Here is a 21,158-nt window from a genome sequence, read left to right as displayed (position 1 = left end):
TGGAGCGTTAGCTTTGGAAAAACAAAGAACATGACTGACTAGAAAATAGCTACTATTGATAAGAATACTACTGGATCCCTGGCATTATTCTAGGTGAATTAAATTTATTTACTCTTTTAATGCAGTCCTTCCAACAATAACAAAAATAGATATTATTATCCTCATTTTGCTGATGAGGAAACTGAGTCTTAAGGGGTTTCACGTGGGTTATATTTAATTAAGATCTCATTGTTGGTGGCACCGAGGATTAAGTTCAACTACAAGTGACAGTAGTGGCTAAAACACATCATATTTATTTTCCTCCTGCAGCTACCTGGGGCTGGTACGGTGGCTTCATATCCATCCGACTCTGTGGCTCATGTTGCTCTCTATCCTCCAAGGTTTCCATCTGATGGTCTAAGACGGTTACTCTAGCATCAGCTTTCATGGTATCCCATCTGCCAACAGAAAGCAAAAACAGGAGAGAGAAATCCCTTCTCCTAAGGATACTTCTTGGAAGTTACACTACTTGTTTTAGTTCATCAGGCTGCTTGAGCAACTTAACTATAAACAGGGAGACTTATAAACAATAGAAATTTATTTCTTACAGTTCTGGGAACTGGGAAGACTAAGATCAAGGTGCCAGCAAATCTGATGTCTGGTGAAAACCCTCTTCCTGGTTCACACTCAGCTGTGTCCTTATGTAGCAGAAGAGGCAAGGGAGCTCTCTTGGGTCTCTTTCATAACGGCACTAATCCCATTCAGGAGGTCTTCACCCTTGCTGATCTAATCACCTTCCATAGGCCCTACAAACTAATATTACTAATACCTGTTGAGGGTTGGGAATTGAGAGGACACAAACATTCACTCTATAGCAACCACCAACTAGAACTTAATCTCCAAAGCCTTGCACAGCTGTAAGGGAGACCGGAAACGTAGTCTGCCACTATAGTGATGCCAACCCAAGGCTGTTCTTAAGATCATAACTTTCTGTCATCCCATACTCTGCCTCTGAGTTCCTTAGCGGCTAAGGGTTCCAGAGACAGCTTACCATACATCCTGTGGCAGGCTGTGTGCCCCTTAAACTCAGCCTCTGTCACGTATGCTATAAGTGAGGGCTTGGTTTTTTCCTCAGCTTCTTGCTCCCTCTGAATTTTGAATGTCTTTTTATTTAAGTAAGCTCTATGCTCGATGCGGGGCTTGAACTCACAACCCCAAGATCAAGAGTCATGAGCGCTACTGACTGAGCCAGCCAGGAGGTCCTTGAATACTTTTATATACTCATCTTATATGTTATAGTTACTTGTTTTCAGTTTTCATGAATCAAACGTTGGCTAATTAGTAACATTTGTTACATAATAACTGACTTAGCAAACAACACAATTTTGTTTCTGTATCTCTAGCACATTGTCTGGCCTTTTACAGATATTCAACAGATACATGGATGGATGGATGGATGGATGGATGGAAAATCAACAGCTTTCCTAATTCAACATTTTTTCTTATTTTAGATAAGTATAGTCTGCATTCTCAGTTAATTCCTTTGCCTTCAGGAATAGGAGAAGAGAAAAGAAAAAAGAAAACAGGAAAAGGAAATAAGATGAGGTATATTTATATAAATTCTCTCATCCCCTACTTCCTTCACTCACTTTAGTATTGATGCCACAATTATGAATTTTTCTATTCAAATGGGCCTTGATAATACCTCCTGGGAAATGTCTTAAGGATGCCACATTCAAGACTGAATGGGCAATGTATTAATGTTTCAGAATTTAGGAATATTTGGGGAAGTTGCAACAAATTTTTTTCATTGAAAGCATACATACTTTCGCTTTGTGACATCTTCCTCAATGAAAACCTACATAAAATTTTATATTTCAAAGTCCTAAAGATGAAATACATTTTGAAAAATCCCCTGCGAGGTAGTATCGGTAAATTCATGGTTATTTCCACCCCATAAAGAAGTAAACATCATCACATTCCTCATGAAAAACTCCAGCAAGAGCCATTGGCATGGTTTGAATATAAACATTTAGCAACTAAATGACTTTATCAAGCTACGATCCCTGTGCTCAGCAATTTAAAGGAAATCAGCAGCTTAACCAAGGTTTTTTTTTGTTGTTGTTTTTTGTTTTTTGTTTTTTTGCTGAGCAATTGGGGGCCAAAAATAAAACACTATTACATCAAACTGCAGACACACAAAAATCTGAATAAGTTCGCTATCTTCTCAGGGCATTTCTGTACCTAATGAGCATAGTTGAGCCCAAAGGCGTCAAGATGTTTCTCACCGTTAGGCAATGGGGTGAAGGATTACCTATTAATTCCTGGGTGGTCATTGTGAGTTCTTTGGGGTAAAATAGGGGAAGATCAAAAGAGGATGCAAATATTTTTTAATCAATGAAAGAGGGAACCGATTCATTCCTCTGACCTTTTTGATTGCAGGGGAGATACATTATCTGCATTAATTAGCATGTTGAAAAATTCCTTCTGGATTGCCAAGTCCCTTCCTAGGAGTCGTGGGAAATGTTTGTAACATGATGTGCAGCCGTCTGTCATACAGAGCTGATTTTTTGGACTTCATCTCGGAGTACGCATGAAATGTGAAACAGCTTAGCGAGTTGTGTCACATTAGTCTTTCTAATTGTTGAAAAAGGTTAACATTTGTCTAACAACATTAGTGCACAGTGCTTGGGTTTTGAAATGCCAGTTTGCTTAAGATACTCGGTGTTGTTAAAAGGAAATACTTCGGGAAGTAATATAAATCATTATCATCTCTAGCATAGTTCAGACTTGTTGAACACTAACCAATGATTTCATTCAATCCTTGAAGGGAATACCACTGGTATTATCACCGTTTAATAGACAACAAAAATGGAAGATTGAAGAGACTAAGTAATTTGCCCCTAAACCACAAAGAAGGTACAGTCGGGATTTGAACCCAGGTCAGTCCCACTCCCGGAATCAATATCCTTTACCACACTTCAGGACTCCCTCAGCTCTTGTCCTTCTAACTGGGTGGCATTGTGAGGGCTACTTAGCTTTTCTCTGCCTCAATTTCCTTATCTGCTAAAGGGAACAAGAATAATTGTGTGTTATTGGGATTGTGAGGATTGAATTATATATTGGATGTAAAACATTCAGTAAAATGCCTTATTACGCATACCATGCTATTATTATTCTTTTAAATGATCACATTCAAGGGTTGGGAAGAATCTAATTATCACCTGCCTTTCTCATTTGGGCAAAGAGGAGGAATAACGGAGTAGATGTTATTTATTGCCGACAGAGCTCACATTCATGGTCCTGGAATGCTAGAACTTGGAAGAAGCCACAGTAAGCCTTCTTTGTACTAACTGATGAGGAAACTGAGGCCCAAAGAGCCAAGTCATCCTTGAGGAAGTGGACCGGGAGAACCACGCCCTTGGTGGAACCATTTCCAAAGCTACCGATGAGCCTCTCCATGTGGGTACAGTGAACGCTTAGCATCCCTTCTGCTTGTGTTTTATTGTTTGAATGTGCCATCAACAGTTAGCTATCAATCAAATATATGCTATGTCTAGCATTTTTTCCCAACTTATAAATGCGAAAAATGAATTTTTTACTTTCTGAATGCCTAAAATTCCATAGCCTGTGAAAACGTATACTTTTCTCTGAAGTATATTAAAAGATGGGTAGTACAGTGCTTGCTTCGGCAGCACGTAGACGAAAATTGAAATGATACAGAGAAGATTAGCATGGTCCCTGTGCAAGGATGACACACAAATTTGTGAAGCATTCTGCATTTAAAAAACAAATCAATAAAAAATAAAAGAAGCATGATACAGAATACTTTAGAAATCAATTTGAGAGAGCAAATCCAGAGAAATCAAAATTTTGTTTTGATATATATTATTTAAAGCTATGGGTTTCATAAAGGTATTCATTTTTACCTTGCAAGTCCTATAAATAACTATGAAAAACTTGAATTCTTGGGGTGCCTGGGTGGCTCAGTCAGTTAAGTGTCCAACTCTTGGCTTTGGCTCAGGTCATGATCTCGGGGTCATGAGATCGAACCCCATGTCAGTCTCCATGCTCGGCGAGGAGTCTGCTCGACATTCCCTTTTCCCTCTCCCTCTGCCCTTCCCCCAACTTGTGGGTATGTACTCTCACTCTCCAAAAAAAAAAAATAAATAAATAAATCTTAAAATAAAACAAGAATTCTTGGTTAAAATGGGCAACAAACACACATCACCATTACATTTGATTTCTAAACATGATCACAAAATGCACAAAATGAAAAAGTCCTAAGATTTGAATCTATTATGTTCTCAGCACTCTAAGACTTTCTCATTTAATTGTCACCAAGCCTGTGATTTGCCCATGATATTTCAAAATATCATGCCCATTTTGAAATGAGACAATGGAGGCTCAGAGATGTTTAGTGATTAATTTACTGAACATTATAGACCTAAAAAATCTCAGCAAAGCTGAGATTATAACCCAACTCTTCAGGATTCCTAGCTCAAGGTTTTTCCATTATTCTAGTTTGCTTTGAGCAAAATGCATTTGAGGTTTATCTTTCCCATGCATGTTATTTCTTGTCCTACTTTTCGTTGTACTGATCGTGTCAGTTGCGGTCCAGGCAGGGGAAGAGGGACAGTGTATTTTGGAAATCATGACTTCAGTTGAGGGATTAGAGTTTGCAAGACTGTGGAGAGTTGCATCAGGAAGGCTGGGGGTAGTGGTGTGTGGTGCGGGGGGGGAGGTCAGAGAAAATCCCTAAGCACTTTCTCGGAAGCACTGTGACACACGGTAAGTCAGAGCTTGTGGGAGAATCTAAAGCACTTTGTGCATCTGGCTGCTGGTGTGGGATCGCAGAGAAGAACCTCATGGAAGGGTCTCCCAGCCCCATGTCCGCAGCCAGGTATATGGTATTCATCTTACCTACAACTTGGGGTGTGTATTATGGGTGAAGGCATGAACTCAACGGCTGACAGACAGGAACCCTCATGATCTCTGGTGGGTTGACCGTGTTCCCCTCATCCCAAGCCTTACCCCCTTTCTCTTCAGCACATCAGATGGTATTTGTGCAGTAGCTTGTGTGGGATGAAGGACGGGACAGTGCTGAGCACAGTACCTGGCACAAAAATAGATGGTCAGTGATCACTCTGCTTCGGGGCTGTTACAATGGAATATCCCTCAGCTCAATGAAGCAGAGGATGAATTGATTGCAGGGCACTAGGTAGCTCCGAGAATTTCTGGACTATATCTGCTGGAGGGCAGGTGGACAGAAGCGACCTCAAGCTACCCATGAGCTTGTATCAGAGGCAGCTCTGTGGCCGCCTTGTCTAGGCACAGAGAGCAAAACAGGCAAAGGTGACGTTGGGCCCTGGATTCCAGAGTTGCCTCCCCCGTTGTTCCCAGAAACAAAGGCCTCTGTTATGGGCTGCTGCGGGAAATGGGTTTATGCACCTATATTCTTACCCTGCTCTCTTCTAAATCAAATCTCGCCTGGGCGTGTCTGGCGGGCTGAGCCTGGATCAGGCACCCTGCCCCTCCCGCAAGGAGGCTGGGAGAACAAAGGAGAGAAAGGGGTAATTTGTCTAAGACTGACACTCTCTGCAGGTACCATGAGCTCCCTCCCTGGGAACCTGCTGGAAACTGGCTACAGCCCAGTGGCTTAAGGCGGTCAGTTCTGGCCAAACATGAGGCTCAGACCCTAGCACTTGGATCAGACCCAAGTAAGGGCTGGTCCTTCTGCAGACTTGAATGCTGCTTGGTTGCTGGGGTTCAAGCAATAGTTTACCATATCATACAATTACAACTGCCAGCTTTGGTCCCCAGCTTCCAAATTTTACCCGAGAAAGGCCTGATGTTCCCCAGAGCCACGAAAGGTGAAGGGAGGGCTGGGGCCAGTTTTCTACCATGCCATATTACTACATATTACTACAGCCCTGACCCCTAATTTCCCAAGGAGAGGGGCCCAGTGCTTCTCTAATCGTGTAGCTCATAAGCCCCATGGCCCAAGATTAAGGTCACTCTCTGGGATTCTGCTGTCTGGCCTTGTGAGATTTCTGCGTAAATGGCTTAGAACCGCTAAAAAACAAACTGAGGCATATTAAACACATTTAAGAGTTTATTTGAGCAGAAATCGATTTGAATTGGGCAGTGCCAAACGGGAAGTGGTTAGGAGCACTCCGCCCACAGGAGCCAGGGGAAGACTTAATAGAGAAAAATGTAGAAGTTATGTGATTGGCTCTAGTGGAAAGCCTGCTTGGCTGTTTGTGATTGGCTGTCTTTCATATTTTGATTTCATGACCTTGAGGCCTTTGTAAAGATGAAGGTTGAGATTTTGGTTTGCTTATATGGGCCCAGCCTTTAGAGGCACCCTGGTCACTTGGCCTTCTTGTTTAATGAGTTTAACAGCAAGCAGTGGGTGGTGGGGACCAGTGTACCTGCTACTGCTTCTGTTTTTGTGAGGTCTGTTCGCTTATTCATTCAGTGAGTCCTTGTGTGTGTGTTGCACCAGTGCCAATGTCCGGTTTACACATTTGGGAGGGCGGGACTCTTCATGTGGAAAATCATCCAAATGCGGGAAAGGTGTTCAAAGATGTTGTGGGCCACAAAGGTTGACAGGTATCTATTACCCTAATAAATGCCAATTCCTAATTCATTCCCCTTCCCTCTTCCTTACTGGCATATTCCTGTGGACTCCGTTACCTTAAGAGAGTAGATTTTGACATCAGGCATGCCTGGGCAGGCTTGGGTCCCAGTTCTGCTACTGCTAAAACCAACGTGGCCTTGGGCGGTTAGCCTGATCTCTGGAGTCTGGGTTCTCCTCATCAGGAAGGCTTCTCTCGAAGGGTGGTAGTTAAGATTCAATGAGAGTATGCAAAATCTTACCAGTGTATCAGCACACAATAAACATAGGAGGAATGTCAGGGATTCTTAAAAGAAGACTTCAAGGAAAGTTCTTTCTGCTCTTGACTCTTTCGGGCTCGACCTGATGCTAGTTCATTCTGTTCTTTTGCTTAACTCTCACCCAAAAACTAAGGCAATTCTGGGAAATCTACTCTTCACCAAAGGGAGGGTAGGGAGGAGAGAGAGAGGACCGGAAAGATGTGGAAGTTCATGCCTGTTTATTGTAGGTAGACAATAAGCTTACTCGGTTTGAAAGTCCAAAAGTGCAAGTAGTGTGGCAGCGGGCCAAAGTGGGCTTGAGGGTCCCAGTCCACCATTGAACTCCAGCATTGCTTTTTACTACCCGTGGGGCTGGGGCACAGGAACTTGAGACCCACTCATTTATTCCTTCAGCCAGTTACTCAGTCAGCAAATGCTTATAGATCATCTGTGTGCCAGACTGGACTGGTGTGAACAATGCAGAAACTTCTGTAAGGGAGCCTGACATGGGTGCAAATACTCTTGAGTCACCATGAATGATGTGACAATAGGGGTGCTTATGAGCTAGAGCAATGGCACATAACAGAGAACTTTGGTCCTTCCGGGTGCAGGGAAGGACTCAGAGAAGGCCATGCAGAGTCGGCAACATTACAGCTGGGTTTTAAAAACTGAGTAGGAATTTTCAAGGCAGATAGTGGGGAAGGGACATTCCAGACAAGGAGAAAAGATTTTCCCCTTACAACAGATTAATTCTGACCTTACAGGAATCAGAGGGCCTAGGTAATCAATAGTCAGATATTTTTTAATGGCTAAAGCCTTTAACAATGGAAAGTTCCTTACCATCACCAGGAGTGGCAGCGGCAATGACCAGAGCACCACCAGAGCTGTTAGGTGTCAGTTCACAGGATCTGGTCTGGGAAGAACGGGTGTAGAATGAAGGTTCACTCTGGAAGAGGATATTGATGGGGTCATGTGCCCTGGTCCCTGGACCTGTCACATGCCTGTTGTAAATATCATGATCCCAATCAACTTTTGAGCTGGGTCTCTAGAAAGGGCTAGAATTCTAAAATAGGACAAGAGTGTAAGGGAAGGTAACTGCTCCATTACAATTAAGTCAGAAGGGGAGGAGGAATGGAAAAGGGCTATGTGAATTAGCATTTATGAGATGTAGGAGTATAGTTATAGATGTAATGTGTCCGATATAGTAAACCAATACAGTTTTATTTCCTCCCTAAGTCGTGTTCCCATATAGCCTTTTGCCTCCATGGCTAAACCTTAAAAGACTCATTACTTTAAGAGAAGGGAGAACAAATCCTTCCTAGGAAAAAGAGCCACTGAGTCTCAAAGTCTATACCAAGCCTTGAAAATAAGACTTTTTCTCAATAAAAAAGTTTCTGCCATAAAGATAGAGAACAGAACAGTGGTCGTTCAAGGGGAGGGCATTGGGAGGGTAGCCAAAATGGGTGAAGGGGTCAAGAGGTAGCAACTTCCAATTATAAAATAAATAAGTCACGGGAGTGTAATATACAGCATGGAGACTATAGTCAATAGTGTCACATAGTAGAGGCACCTGGGTGGCTCAGTGGGTTAAGCCTCTGTCTTCGGCTCAGGTCATGATCTTGGGGTCCTGGGATTGAGCCCCGAGTTGGGATCTCTGCTCAGTGGGGAGCCTGCTTTCCCCTCCCCTTCTGCCTGCCTCTCTGCCTACTTGTGATCTCTCTCTCTCTCTGTGTAAAATAAACAAATAAAATCTAAAAAAAAAAAAAATAGTATCACATAGTGTATACTTGAAACTTGCCAAAAGAATGAAAGCTAAAAGATTTCAGAAGAAAAAAGTTTCTTTTCTGTAATCTTCTGTGGTGATGGTTGGTAACTAGACTTACTGTGGTGATCATTTATCAGTGTATACAAATACTGAGTCATGTTATAGAGCTGTAACTAATATAAGTTATAGGTCAATTATACATCAATTTTAAAAATGGAATGGAATGCATAGAATTTCAGATACCTAATAATCTGTATTTGTAGAGAGGTATAATTTAGTTTACTTATGATATGCTTATCTGCACAGAAAAAAAAATAGAGGTATTTACTGAACAAATTGAAATATTTGCTCTTGCAAAATAAATAGTAAATACAAATCGGGGAGTTTCTAAATTTCTTCAACTCCCATTTGACAGATCAAGGGTCAGGCCTCCTGAGACTCGACTCTGCTTAGGGAGTTTCTTTGTCCGTTTGGGCTGTTATCACAGAACACTATATAGACTGTATGGCTTCAGCAAAAAAATTCATTTCTCATAGTACTCAAGGTGGGAAGTCTGAGATCAGGATGCCTTCATGGTTGGCTTCTAGGTGAGGGCCCTCCTTCCAGTTCACAGCCCCCTCCTTCTTGCTCTATCCTCACATGTGGGAGAGAGAGGGGCTCTGGTGCCTTCACCTCTGTATAAGGCACTAGTGGCATTGGACCTCATTGGAACCTAATTACCTACCAAAGGTCCCAGCGAGTACCAGCCCTTTGGAGATTAGGGGTTCAACACATGACTCTAGGGCTTCACCATCACAGGGAGGCATTATTCAGGGTGAGAGGGAGAGGAAACAATGTCCAGCCCTCTTGCTCAGGTGGGCTGCAGTGGGAGGGAGGCAGAGATAGAGCCAGGTGGAGGCGTATTATGATTCTCTTTTCCCTTTTTGAAGCTGCACTCTGATATGAGACCTCAGAAATATCCAGCTAGATATGAGAAAACTATGGGACTTAGAGGTGGCCAGTGATGTGGGTCAGAATATGCTACCCCAAACTATGGTGCCTTGGCATGTCAAACATTTTGAGCTGAAGCAATTTGAGAAATGGCAGAAGCAGGAGGGACTCTCAGACCTCCTGCATCTCTGCCCAAGCAGGTCATTAAACCCTCATGTGAGAGGTGCCCTCCCTATGCCAGAAGGAAAGGAATAAGCTTGTCTCTGTGATGAAAAGAATCTGGGTGAACAGACCTTGCTAAGCACCACCCCCGCCCCCCAGCTTACTACACTTACCTCATACCCTTTAGTCCTATTACACCTTCCCAGGGCTTTTCTTCTCTTCAGCAAACCTCCCATAAACATGTGCAGGTTTCACCGTTCCCTTGGGTCTTTGTTTCCTTATGAAGGCTCCAGAGTTACGTAAAATTTATATTAAATAAATTTCTTTGGCTAATCTGTCTTTTGTCAACCAAGTTACACAGCCCCAGAGGAAGAACCCAGCAGAGTAGAAGGAAAAGGAATTTTTCCTCCCCCGCAGTGGCTTCCAACATGGTGCTAGAGGAAAGCGGTGAGCCTGAGGAACTCTCAGCTATGACCTCTTTCAGGTGGCACGGAGTGGTGGAAGGTGATAGAGGAATGTGAAGTTGTACTCTGTGAGGTGCCCCAATACCTTATGTGGCGTTCAGGGAACCCAGACATTCCCTTGGGTCTTAGTGAGTGAGTGTGCTCTGAGAGAGCCCCAGAGCTGTGCAGAGTCAAAGAAGCCCCGAGGCCACAACTTTGTTTCTGAAGGAGGATGACTGAGACTATGGGCAACATGTCATCTCAATATCTACTGGGTCATACCTCAGAGGTCACTGGCCTGGAGGCGAAGCAGACCAGACATGTGATGTCAGACACCTGCAAGGATCTAGGACCTCAGTCCTTGAAGTGTATTCAAAGACCCAGCATACTATCACCTGGGATGTAGTCAGATGGGCAGAGTCTTGGGTTGTCACCCCAGACCCTGTGAAGGAGAATCTGTACCGTAACAAGGGACACAGATTATTCATGTCACATTTAAGTTCCAGAAGCCTTCTCTAGAAGACATCATGTGAGTCCAAGGGCTCTGCCTCTCCTTTACAACCCACCATGAGATGTATCGCACAGTCACCCTCTACAGCCATGTGCTGAAGAGCAAAAGAATAGGGAGAAAATGTGAAAGACTCAGCATTATCCAAAATAGACTCCGTTATCTGAAGACGCTCTCTGAGTTCTTGAATTGGATCAGGTTTCCTGGATTGGACCAAAACTGGCCTCCTAAGATTAAATCAGCAGTAGATGAAATAATGAAACTACACTTTCTTTGCCTTTCTTTGATCAGCACCTTTTGAGGGTCATTTTTTTTTTTTTTTAAAGTCATGACTCTTTCTCACCCAGACCAGACAAATAAGGCACACGTTATGTGGTTTCTTATTTGCTGTTTCATATTGCTCACTTCCTTTTATAGTCTTTGGTGCATTTAAACTTCTTGACTCCCCTCTACATGAGTGAACCCATGGGTCTGTGACATGAAATATTTTTGTAAATTTGCATAGCAGGAGAGCCGGCTCAAAGCCAGTTTTGTTTTGTTTTGTTTTTCTTGCCCTGGTATTCGGTCAAGCCTGGACGTATCTGGACAGCTGGTAGAGAAGACCAGCAGGACTCTGTTTACTTGAGGAACTAAAAATCCTCATAGTAGGGAATTCTTCGTAAGAGAAAAGAGTAGAAATAAAGGGCAAAAGGAATACTGAGTTTCATAGTATATACAGCAAGTCTTGAATTAGGCTTTTTTGATTAAACAGTTGCTGAACTTTTAAATTATTTTATTCAATAAAGTGCCAGATCTCCAATAAAGTTTTGCATTAAGACTTATTTGAAAAGCTAGGTCCGTGTATATCCTACTTATCCCCCTCCAAGCACACACACTCCTGTTTTGCAACACATTTGGTGACAACTTTACTCATTATTTTATATCATTCTATGTCTTTTATTTTTAGCCATATGCATGAATTATTTGATGTTTAAAAGAAACGGCCACACATGCACACACACAAAGTACCAGGCTTGTGGGTCTCAATTATACTTAGAGGGGCACAACCCAGGATCTGACAGGCAGGGAATGAAAAGCCCAGCCCTTCTGGCTCAGCTAGTTCAAGGAGAGTAACGCAGGATCAGAGGTGAGAATTATCACTCAGACTGCCTCCTACCACTGCAAAGATGTGAGAGCCCACCAGACATACCCTTCTTCAACTTCCCAGTATTTTTTCTACAACATTTACATTTATTAACCATCCTCAGCAACATTTCTCTTATCTCAAGGCATGTGACGTTGCATCTTTTGTGAAATTACCTGCCTTGTTGACTCCATCCCTTCCCACCCTCTTTAGGGGCTTGGTTCTTGCTGGGGAGGAATAACCTTTCCTTTACCCCTCTTAGGTTTGGTGTCTGGAGATATGCAAAATAAACTAATGAAAGACAAATTAACAGGAGTAAGGCACAATATTTTGTTAATATTTATTTGCACAAGAGTTCGTGGAAAAGAAGTGAAATTCAAGAAAGCTGTTGGACTCTGTTGAAAGGTCTCTGACCTCACACATCTTCCATTTGAATCTTTTTTATAGTAAATTCCTGGTTACTTACACATGCCTGAGTGAGTTTGTTTCTTGCAACCCAGTGATCCATGGGCCGTATATAACCCAATTCTCAATATGTCCCAAATTAAACTTGTGATTGTCGCTATGCCAGCTCCTCAACAAAGCCCAATCTTGATCAGCAGTATGGGGGTACACCCTTGTTTTTAAAAGCAAAACCTTATATTTGCATTTATTCCTCTTTGGCTTAATACACATCTGATTGATGGCCAGATACTTTGGATTCTACTTCAAAATGTCCTTTCCTTCAGATGTTCCTTTTTATCTTTCCTTTTATCCTTCCTTTTAGATCCCTGACACCTCTCACCTGCAATGTTTCAACCACCTTTTGTCAGGTCCTCCTCTTGTCAGTCTGTCCCTACATTGGCTCAGCCTCCATGATGTCACAACACTCCTCCTAAGACCCATTTATCATCTGGACACCAGCCCCTAAACATATCCATTGTCTCCTTCCAAGAACAAAGTAGAAACTCCTTAAACAAGAGACCCTACATGACCTGCTCCCAAATTCTTCTCCACTGTTCCCTCCCACAACTTCGACTCCAGGGATCTCCAGCCACCTTAAACACCTAGCATTTCTGACTTTGTGTTTTCCCAATACACATTTCTTTTTGTCATAAATAATGATGAATTAAACTTATTTTTTAAAAAGTCATTTTGTACAACCCTATTTTTTTTTTAAGGATAAATGCCTAGGGATGGAATTACTGTGCCAAAGTCTATTTTAAGATTTTTTATTTTAATGGTTAAATTCTTTTAGTAAAGAGATTGTAACAGTTTGCAATCCCATTGATGTATGAAAATGCCATACCTCACAGGTTGTATACTAATTTAATAGAATGATAGTACTTTTGTTCATTTAGCCCTTTTTTTCTTTTTCTTTTCTTATGTGAGTATAGCTGGCACACAATGTTACATTAATTTCAGGTGTACGACTTAGTGATTTGGTAAGTTTATACATCGTGCTACGTTCAGTACAAGTACGGCCACTGTCTGAACCATTATGTCCCTGTTACAGTATGATGCTTTTTATTCCCATGATGTACTCATTCCATAACTGGAGGCCTGTATTTCCCTACTTCACCTTTTCAAAATGAAATACTGACATTGAAATTGTTGTATGTTTTATTGGCATTCTCCAGATGTTTATATTGAAATACTGACATTGAAATTGTTGTATGTTTTATTGGCATTCTCCAGATGTTTATATTCTATATGCATTGTTCTATGAAGATGTTAGTGTGTTTCCTAATGAATCGTCTGAATTCTGAATTCATCATGGACGGATGCAAATACCCTGCCTGTCTTACTTGTAGCAAATTTTCTTCTCGGTGTTTTGGGTCTGCATTTCGTTGTGATCATTCTATTCTTTGACTTCCAGAAGCTTCACACTTTCTACCTTCCAAGCTTCCCTCTTTGTATTTTCTTCAACAGCTTTTAGGTTTGGAATGTCTTTACTCACAAAAGGACCACAAAGATGCTTGTCTCTCTGCTAGCTGGTAGAGCCCATGTTCATTGGTGATTCTTCCTTGTTATGGTCTTTTGGGGGGTATTTCTTGTGTATTTTTGTCTCCAAGTGAATTTTATCATCACACCATCAAATATTTTAAAAATCCCATTGAGATGGGGATTGCATTTAGACCTATAAATTAATTTGACAAATTTACAATATTCATTTTTTCCCATCCAGGAACATCATATCTTTCTCTATTTTAATATCCCATAGCCACGTTTTGCAATTCTTTTCATATAGATCATGCACATAAACTTATTCCTATGATTCTGTATCCCTACAGTTGTTAAAATAGTGAACAGGACCATTTTGTTGTTTTTCTATTTAAAGTAGACTCTCACTGATATGCAATAAATATTTCAATTTATATTTTTGTCTCAAATCTATACCTTGATCATTTTTCAATAGATGTTTTGTAGTTTTAAGATTACATGATATTATTTATATATGGTTATTATGTTGTCTCTTCACTTTCAATAACTAGAATCTCTTTTCTTTTTCAAATATTAATATAGTGTTCAGAACTTTAAAGACACTATTATATATTAGTGGGATGGAGGGGATCGTTACTTAATTTCTACTAATGGGAATGCCTCCAGTGCTTGCTTTGCTGTTAAGAAAATGGCTAGCTATTGGTTTAAATTAAATATTCTTCCTCACATTAAGGAAGCATCCTTCTATTCCTGGTTTGCTAAAGGATCTTTTTTTTAAAATAAGGAATCAGAACAGAATTTTATTGCTCTCTTGTCATTATCCTTTGAAATAATCATACATTTATTCCAACAGTGAATATCACACACACACATATTGCTCTCCTAATATTAGGTCATATTCACATTTGTGGGAAATACTTTATTTGGTTGTGGTCTATCATTTCTTTAATTAACTGCTGAATTATATTCACTAATGTTTAGGATTTTTCATATCTATCTTAATAAATGAAATTAACCTGGAGTCTTTATTGTTGTTGGTGTTATTTGTGTCATGTTGATAGCATGTTTATCTGGCTTTGTAAAACAAAGGGAAGCATTCTGTCATTTTCTATGATGTCATTTCTCTGGAATAGTTTGTGTGTTTTAGATTCATTCAAGGCAGTTTCCTCTCTCTTGCTTCTCCATGTCACACAATTCCCTCTCCATTCCCACACCCCTGTTTTCACTTGCTTCTCACTCTTGTTGCCATTTTGAACCATGGGAAGTTCAAGAGGGAGATGCAGGTTGATTCTACCTGCATGCTACTGAGACAGCAATGGTGTGTCCCCCCCAGAGTCCAGCTGGGGATGCCTTAAAGGAGTCTCAGCAGGAGGCATCCAAAGGTCATTCACCAAGAGCACCATCCAAATCAGGAAGCAATGAGACTATGCCACCGGTGGTCTCAGAGAAGCCCAAAGACTGGGGGCAAGCCACTGTGCCAGCCAGAGGGGTCATGGTCTGCTTCCGAGGAAACGGCTCATTGCAGATATCCAAAGGGGGAACTCCAAGGGAAACACCAGCGTTGTGGGATGAAAGGGCCAAGCACTGTGCAAGCACACACAAGAGGTCTTGCTGTCACCAACAGAATGTCCCAGGCAAGTACGATCAGTGAAGTCCCAACATTCCCTTCTCCCTTCCTCAAGACCTGAATCTTAAGCAGAATGCAAAGTCACCTGCACCTCTCTTGCCTGAAATAGACCAGTGTTGGAGGAATGGGACAATTTAAATTAAATGAAGGTTGGACTTTTGATATTATACTGAATGGGGTTTTAATTATTTAACAGTTGCTGGAGAACTTTTATCACCAGAAAGTGCCTAGAAAGCTATGGAACCTATCCAAACTTGTGTCAAGGAAAATGATTTCACAGAGCAGAGTGTGAAAGGGTAGTTATGTGAAAGATTAGTGCTGGCTTCTGCTTGTTCCCACTGAGTTCAGCTCAGTTGGCACACAGGCCTAAAGAGGGCGTCGAGAGTGATTCCTAGCTTTTTCTTATATGATTACTTCTAGAATGTTCTACTGTATTGTGCTTTGGAAGTTGATGGCAACTGCTTAATCTACATCTTGGACATTGTAATTTGCTTCTTATTGATAGAGTCTCTAATTGAAAATACAATGGAAGGATAGGGAAGAGCTTGAAGGGAACAATGCAATAGGCTCATATGAGATTTTAGCAGAAGAAATCTAGATGCCAATGCATTTGGGACAAAGTAAAAATACAGTCAAACATCACAACTCACAGTTTTGTGGGAAAATAACCCCCACCCTGAGTCCAAAGCATTTCTAAATACATTTGAAGAACCATAATGGAATATGGTATTTTTAAACTTAGATCTGGGTATTTTTAATGTTCTATTTATTTGCGTTCTTATCATTTAGGTCAGAGACTAAAAATAATAGGAGGTCCTTGTTATAGTCATGTAGCGTTTGATGTATTTCCTTTCTTTGAAGTTATATTAAGGCCAAGTTTATGTTAAGAAACAACTTACCAAATTCATTAGGTAGAACAGCTTGGAACTAAATTATCTCTTCTTATTACCAAGAATGTTTAAGATCATTTGGTAGGATTTTGACATTTCCAGATTTATCCTTTCTTTTTGTTTTTTTTTTTTTGGGGGGGGTTGGGTAAATTCATCATGATAGGAAAAAATAGAGTTAGTTTTAGGACAATTCTCACATCTGCCAATGATGAATTTAGCACTCATGATTTTTCAAAGCCCACATTCCCTAGATATAGACTCTGGGGTACAAGCAGTTTATTTAGGGGAAGATGCCAGGAAGTGATGAAGTGAGATGGGGAAGAAAAGGAAGCCAGAAATTACCACTGTGGGCTGTCTTGCTGAGAGCCTCTGAGAAACTGAAGAAAGTGTGCTTCAAGCTGGAGCTCATCCGCCGTCTCTTCTTGGTGGTTGGTAGAGAGCTGCTGGCTGCCAGTGGGCGTTAAGTACACAGCAGCTGCCACAGGCCTACGTGTGATGGATCTCTATGACCACAGTCCTCAGGCAGTAAGGGACTGCCGGCCACCTCCCACAGGCCTATAGGTGATAGGTCTCTACCCAGAGCTCTCAGGCAGTAAGGGACTGTCACCTCTAGAAGACCTGTGAGTTCTGAGGAGATCTGGACAGGACAGCTACAGAGTCCGCAATACTCTGGAGCCGGATCTGAGAGGCAGAAGATGGTAGTGGTAAGATTGCAGAGTCTGGAACCAAACTGGGTTCAATCAACTATGCCTCTCCTCACCTATGACCTTGAGGAAATTATTTAACCTTTTTGTACCTCTGTTTCCACATCTGTAAAAAAGGACATAGTAATACTACCTAACCTATTGTTCTTGTGAGGATTAAGTGGGTCAATATAGGTAATGAGCTAAAGATAGCATTGACACATTTTAGGTTGACTATCTAGCTCTATTTGTCATTTGGGGGTTCCAAAGTAAATTGCCAACCTGCTCCCAACAGTGCACCCAAGCTAAACTAATACCATTTTCATGTGTTTTCTTCACTGTCACTTAATGATATGAGGCACATTCTGATAGTTTTAATATATTTGTGAAGAACTCAGAGCTTTTAAAAATAGAATTATCCCATGACCCAGCAGTTGCACTAATAGGCATTTATCCAAAGGATACAAAAATAGTGATCTGAAGGGACACCTGCACCCCAATGTTTATAGCACCAATGTCCATAATAGCCAAACTATGGAAAGAGCTGAGTTGTCCATTGACAGATGAATGGATAAGTATATATATAAAATATATATACTTTGTATATATATGTATATACACACACACATACATACACACACACACACACACACACACACACACAATGGAATGTTACTCAGCCATCAAATAGAATGGAATCTTGCCATTTGCAATGATATGGATGGAACTAGAGGACATTATGCTAAGCAAAATAAATCAGCCAGAGAAAGACAAATAAATACCACATTTCACTCTTTGTGGAAATTAAGAAATAAAACAGATGAACATAGGGGAAGGGAAGGAGAACTAAAATAAGATAAAAACAAGGAGGTAAACTATAACAGACTCTTAACTACAGGGAACAAATGGAGGGTTGCTGAGGGGAGGTGAGGGGATGGGGTAGCTGGGGGATGGGCATTACGGAGGGCACTTGATGTAATGAGCACTAAGTGTTACATGCAACTGATGAATCACTAAATTCTACCCCTGAAACTAATAATGTTATGTTAACTAAAAGAAAAAAAAGAACTCAGAACTTAGCATGCTATGGATGATATTGAGTAACCTCATCTCAATTGGGGTTTAAATTTTATTTTCCATTCAGGGTGCCTGGGTGGCTCAGTCAGTTAAGCATCTGACTTTGGCTTAGGTTTGATCTCAGAGTCCTGGGACTGAGCCCCACATTGGGCTCCCTGCTCAGCGGTGAGTCTCTTCTCCCTCTCCCTCTGTGCTCTCTCTCTCACTCTCTCTCAAATAAATAAATCATCTTAAAAGCTTATTTCCCACTCATACACATATACAAATATTCATCATTCAGGGGGAACATTTAAATCCTTCGCCTAAGCATATCTTGATAAAGTTCAGTTGATTTGCCTTTTCTCCTAGAGATCACACAATACTTTAAGACCACATCTCTGGAGAGGACCCTGTAGTCCGAGGCCACTTCCTGCCCCCACCTTGTCCCTTATCTTCCATCCTTGGTACTTTTCAGACAAGAGGCTCCACGTCCTGCTGGTAATTCACATTATGGAAAGCACATCTGTTATTTACTGAATTTGAATTTAATATGATAGGAGCAAAGCACTTTTCAAAATAGCCAAGAGGAAAGACAGGGGTTAAGAAGCCTCTATGGATATAAGATGCAAATTAAAAGCAGAGATATTAGAAATGATCCTCTTGTCCCAAGAATGCCAGGAGTGGGGTTTTATGCTCTTTAAATATATCTGCTTCCATTCACACATATTTGCATGTATGTCCACCCCAAGCAGCTAGAGAAAAGTGAGAGATTCTCTTAGCAGCTAGAGAAAAGAACCGAGTGATCCAGGCCCTTTCTGTTATTTCATGAGCAACCATCTAGACTCAAAGAATAGGCTAGGAATTCTGAAGTGGAAAATTTGGTGTTTCACTCAGGAATTTTAAAAGCCATCTCCCTATGGGACACCTGGGTAGCTCAGTGGGTTAAGGGCTCTGCCCTCGGCTCAGGTCATGATCTCAGGGTCCTGGGATCAAGCCCCACATCAGGCTCTCTGCTCTGCAGGCAAGGAGCCTGCTTCTCCATCTCTCTCTGCCTGCCTCTCTGCCTACTGATCTCTCTCTATCAAATAAATAAATAAAATCTTAAAAAAAAAAGCCATCTCCCTAAATATCAAATAGCTTCAGGGGGTTGTATCTTTTTCCTGCTAGTGTGTCCCTAAGTATCTGAGTCCCCATTATTTTCAAGAGAACCAAGAGATCTCTTAACAAATTGCACTGGCTTCCTCTGATGTGAAAGGAAGGAAGGAAGGAAGAAAGGAAGGGAGGGGAAAGAAAGAAAGAGAGAGAGAAAGAAAGAGCGAGCAGCCATTTACTGCTCTTCCCTGATTTGGAGAAGTTCAATAAAATCTTTTTATGCACCCTGTTTATTTTCTTAGACATTTAGAATTTTCATGCAGGCTTGGGATGCTCAATAATTCAAGTTTAGCTCAAAATGGCCAGGTTTTACTTTTCATGGATTACCCTTGGGGACTGAAGGTTTAAAAGGATGACAGCCATGAAGCATCCCAGGCCTGCCTCCAGTCATGCACACTGGACACAATCTCTACGAAAAAAGTAAGCCCTGTCCGCTCCATAGGAGGCACCGACAGTTCCCGTAAATCATCACTTTGCACAGCTAACTTTAGAGCAATGGGGCCATCTAGATTCCAAATAGGGAAGTACTGAATGGAAAAATCCCCCCTGGGATTCATTTCTAGAGGATCCTTGAGCTCTGGGTATTGCGAGGATGAAAGGGAAGCGTGCATGTGTCAGAGAGAGCTCAGCTGTGTGATGTCCTAGGTAAAGCACATTGAACATGAAACGTTAAGTATGTATAAGAATTTAAATTAAATATTGTAAACCTTAAAAATTACGTGTTTATGCATGTGCTTGTATATAAAGGAATATATTATTTTATATTAGACCACTTTATTCTTTTAGAATTTCTTACAATGCATCATATGGTAGATGACACACATAACACGGTGTGGTGGTCCTTTGGTTTTCTAAGTGCCTCATTGAATCGGTGATACTTCTTGCCTAGGAGACCTCTCAGATTGGAGGATATGCGGTACCCTAGCCGTGATGAGACACACGGCATGCCTTTCAGAACGAATCCAACCTGACTCTCTATCCGCCCCATCCACCCAGCCACACACATCAAGAGGCGAGTCCTTTGTCATTCTCCCCACTCTTGAAAGTCACACAGCATCAACCCTGCTGTCCTGTAGATTGAAGCAGTCACAGCACCCCCACCCTGCCCACCACATTCACAGAAGAATGACAAGGTCACATTGTAAAGGAACACATGGGAGGGGGAATACTGTGGGCACTTTTGGAGACTGTGACCTGCCAAATGTCCCCTCCCCCCCAAACAAATTAATAGTGGGTTGGGGTCATTTCTAAAGGGAAAGGAAGTGGGAACATAAACAAAGGAAGGGTCATGAACAAAAAGAAGTGATATTTTGCCCATTTGGCACAATGACTGTGCCACAGTCATTCCTGTTTCTTTAAGAGTAAGGGAGACATGCCCGGTAGGCTCAGGTGATGGGGGTTTTTGCCAAGGAGTGAGGAAAGGAGAAATCGCAGAGGGTAGCTAGTATGTCCTTCTTAGCCAACTGAACCAAGCCAGGATGGGTTGTGTAGGACCGTTGGATTATGATGTCATCACTTGATCCCTTTTCCAGAGCTCTGCCATTGAGCTGCTTTCTGGGGGGACTCCACCACCCACTTCTCTCACCCTTACTGGTTGTCCTGCTGTCCACTCCTCCATCTCTATGGCTTTCACCTGCATGTTGTCTTGGCCGAGTCTCCATCACTGCTCTAGTGAGCTGTGTCCATCAGTGGTGGGAAGCCCAGGGCTTCCAGACAGCTTTCCCAGCACAAGCTGCTGGCTCAGCCTCCCCGTGGGTAACAATGATATGATCAGTGATCTTGGGGCACTTGGTAGGAGGTTGGAAGAGGGAGTGACTCCCTGTCTATCTCAAGAGTCACACCACAGCGGTTTCTATGAGCTCCTAACTATGGAGCTGAAATTTTAGAAGGTGGATTTGCATAAGTCCATAGTAAATGTGACTGTGAACCAATCATCTATCTATCGCAGACATCCTTGCTTCAGAAAGGAGTTCTTTTCCCAACTGACTCTGAGGCAAGTGCTAACAGGGATCTCATGTCATTTGGCTCAAGAGAAATA

General features: G+C 41.7%; 1 non-coding gene across 1 annotated transcript; it reads left to right on the top strand.

Annotated features, from left to right (window-relative positions):
* The first annotated feature begins 3,658 nt into the window (after positions 1–3,658).
* Positions 3,659–3,765, top strand: LOC116881043. Its single transcript, XR_004385332.1, has one exon. It is a non-coding gene; the product is annotated as a U6 spliceosomal RNA (small nuclear RNA).
* Positions 3,766–21,158: the final 17,393 nt, after the last annotated feature.

Source organism: Lontra canadensis, unplaced genomic scaffold, assembly GCF_010015895.1.
Source record: "Lontra canadensis isolate GAN:19392208 unplaced genomic scaffold, GSC_riverotter_1.0 scaffold70, whole genome shotgun sequence".
NCBI lineage: Eukaryota > Metazoa > Chordata > Mammalia > Carnivora > Mustelidae > Lontra > Lontra canadensis.
Note: the sequence above shows the minus strand (reverse complement) of the source record. Positions and strands in the feature narration are given on the sequence as shown.